The sequence below is a fragment of the Poecilia formosa genome, unplaced genomic scaffold, assembly GCF_000485575.1.
Source record: "Poecilia formosa unplaced genomic scaffold, Poecilia_formosa-5.1.2 Scaffold562, whole genome shotgun sequence".
Lineage (NCBI taxonomy): Eukaryota > Metazoa > Chordata > Actinopteri > Cyprinodontiformes > Poeciliidae > Poecilia > Poecilia formosa.
In genome coordinates this window covers 185,024-188,109 of record NW_006800501.1, presented here as the reverse complement: position 1 = coordinate 188,109, position 3,086 = coordinate 185,024, and positions in this window count along the sequence as shown.

Here is a 3,086-nt window from a genome sequence, read left to right as displayed (position 1 = left end):
TCCACCTTGTTGTCTTCAAACCCTTTAGGGCTTTATTTTGAGCCATTACCTTGCTGGAAAATGAATGTTAACTGAATCTGTAATTATTTTGTCTGAAATTGGACATGCACCTAAGATGAACATTTCAGACCCCTCCTTTTTTTGACTTTCTCATAATATTCAAATATGTTTAAGATCTACATGCACATTTGACTCAAGATGCTTAAATCTTTAGATTTAAGTTAATGTCAGACCCTAGACTAGGGGTGGGCAATCCTGGTCCTGGAGCGCTGGTCTCCTGCAACTCCTAGATGTTTCCCTGGTCCAACACACAACACACAATCACCTCCTCAGTGCAGTCAAGTTCTCCAGAGTCCTGGTAACAACCTCATTATATGACTCTGGTGTGTTGAAGTTGAGACACATCTAAAAGTTGCAGGAGACTGACCTTCGAGGCCTGGAGTTACCCACCTCTCCCCTAGACCCAGGTTCCTGGGTTTTTTTTGTCCGTGTAAGTGCTCTTTCCTTTGACAGGATCTTTGTTGAGAGCCAGCAGGCTGGCTCACCTGTAGCTGGTTCTGACAATCAACAGGCTGGAGTTATAAGAAGCTGTGAAGAAGTCACTTGTTGCTTGATGGTCTCACATAATTGGTTAGTCAATTCTTTTCGTCATGTCTACATCCAAGTTGAACCCTACTGAAGGAACTTTTACTGCTTCATTCAGATTCAATTTGCATAGTATTTGTTTTACATATTGCCTTGTAATCTCAAGTTGGTAAAATGGTTTCCTGCCCATACATTTCCTATAGGATAGAGACTGTGGCTTTTTGATGGTCACTTCAGAACATTGACTTTGTCTTAAGGCCACTTTGTAGCTAATCTGCTGGTATGCTCAGGGTCACGCTTGATTTCAAATATTATTTTTTGCCAAAGCTTGATCTTTATGAAGATGTTTCCTTAATGCTTCTCTACTATGTTCTTTCCCCATAATGAAGCAACATTTTTGTCAAGTGTACAGTTCAGTCCTGCTGCAAAACACCCACACATAATGATTCAAGAATTTTTTTTTATCATCATACCGCCTTGCTTGTTTATGGTACGAAATTTGGACTCAGATTAAGAAATATACTACACAAAAAAGAAATGAATTAATTTATGTGATTATCTATATATGTGTGTGTGTGTGTGTGTGTGTGTAAATTTATGAGATGAAGCTGTGTTAGGTACAGCTGGAGTTCAGGAATCTGACGGTTGAGGGGCAGAAACCGTTTCTCACCCCAGTGGTCTTGTTCTGTCCTCAGCCTTCTACCTGAAGGAAGGGGCTGGAGCAGACTGCGTGCAGGATGGGTGGAGTTTTTCATGATGAGGAACATTCTCCTCCTGCATCATGATGTGTAGAGGTCTGAGGTCGAGGAAAGGCTGCTCCCCACAGTCCTCTGTGCAGCTTTAACCACCAGCAAATGATGTTCCCCTCTGCTTGCACTTTTCTCAACCTTTTTCTATGTGGGTTTGCGTCGGACTAGTGACCTGTCCAGGTGTACCTCTTACCTCACCCATTTATTGCTGTGGATAGACAACAGCCCACCTACTGATCTTGCAAATATTGATCAAGTATAGAAAAAGTTAGTAGTTTGCCTGTTTCTTTTATTTCAGTCTTGTAGTATTCAGATCAGATTAGCTGTATTTTTGCAAACTTACAACATTGCAAAAACGGAAACAAAATACAGTGTGATTTTACAAACCAATAATTTACCAACTCTGTGCTCCTGGGTCTCCTGCCAACACCACCTGTAACTACAGCTTCTCTGTATTGTTCTTACTACCGTTGGCAACCTCAGGACTCCTCATTTGTTTGCCCCCTCAGAGCGACCTGTCCAACTGTCTCATCCCTTCCAAAGCTCTTTGATTCATCATCATTCACCTCTGAAACCTCCACACTGACCACTTCTCCCTGGACTCCATTCACTGCCTCCTGTTCAAAACCTCACCTGCCAGGAAGCTCTTCACCATTCTCATCACCTTTCCTAAGATGAATTTTTGCACCAAAAATACCTCCATACCAAATAGTCACATTTTCTGGGCTGTTGAAGACAGCTTGGGCTACCACATGAGGAAAAACATGCAAACTCCATGCAGAAAGATCCTAGACCAGGATTCTAAACCTGGACCTTCTTGATGTAGTTCTAAAATTAGGATAGAAATGACTTATGTTTTATTGTGTAAAACATGCAATGTTTAAAACACAAGCTGTTAACCCTTTTAACAAGCAGTCAAGCTTTTTCGGTAAACAATATTACTGTACAACAAATACCTTTTGTCTACACACCATTTGGTGAAATTAATTGTTTTTGGACCAATGGGCAATATGCAGTTGCACTGTTTGTTTACACCTCAGATGTTAAAGACCAATATCAAAAAGGACATTTTTTCTTATTTACTTAAATGTTGTTACTGGGATTATGAGCAGTCCCCCACTTAGTTTGCTAATACAACTTTGGCTGCTGTTGTTAAGAAAATGAATTTAAAATAAGCTAGTTTTCAAACTTAACATGTCTTGATTCAAATAGCCTAATTGTGGTTCTAAAATCAGTAACGTATTCTGACTTTTTGACCTTTATGTTACCTGTAGTTACAGCAGATGGTTTGCTAGGATCGTTTGAACTGCCTTTTGTCTGTGTGGGAAAACAATACAGTGGAAGTTCTAGCTTTTCACACTCATCTGTGAAAAGCCGTAAACACAGCAGGGGTTCCTGGCTTGAGAGAGGGTCAGAGATAGCTCCTGGTTGGATGAGCACAGGTACGCCTTATTTGAATAAATTAAAGATAAGGATACGCCTTTTACTATAAAACTTTCTACACAGAAGTAACAAATTAGATTTGCTCTTGCAATTCTCCAAAGACGTCCTTGCATGTCTTTGCTTTTCTTTCTTTCCTTCTTCTTCTTTCTATTTATGTCAGGTAAATGAATGTATGTCTCTGTTGTTCTGCAGTTTCTGTTGTAATTTTATGCTTTGTCTTCTATTGGATTAAACTGCAATTCTGTGACGTCTGCACTCATTGTTGTTTTTGTGTGGCTACACGCGCCCCGCCGGGAGAACCTGGGATGA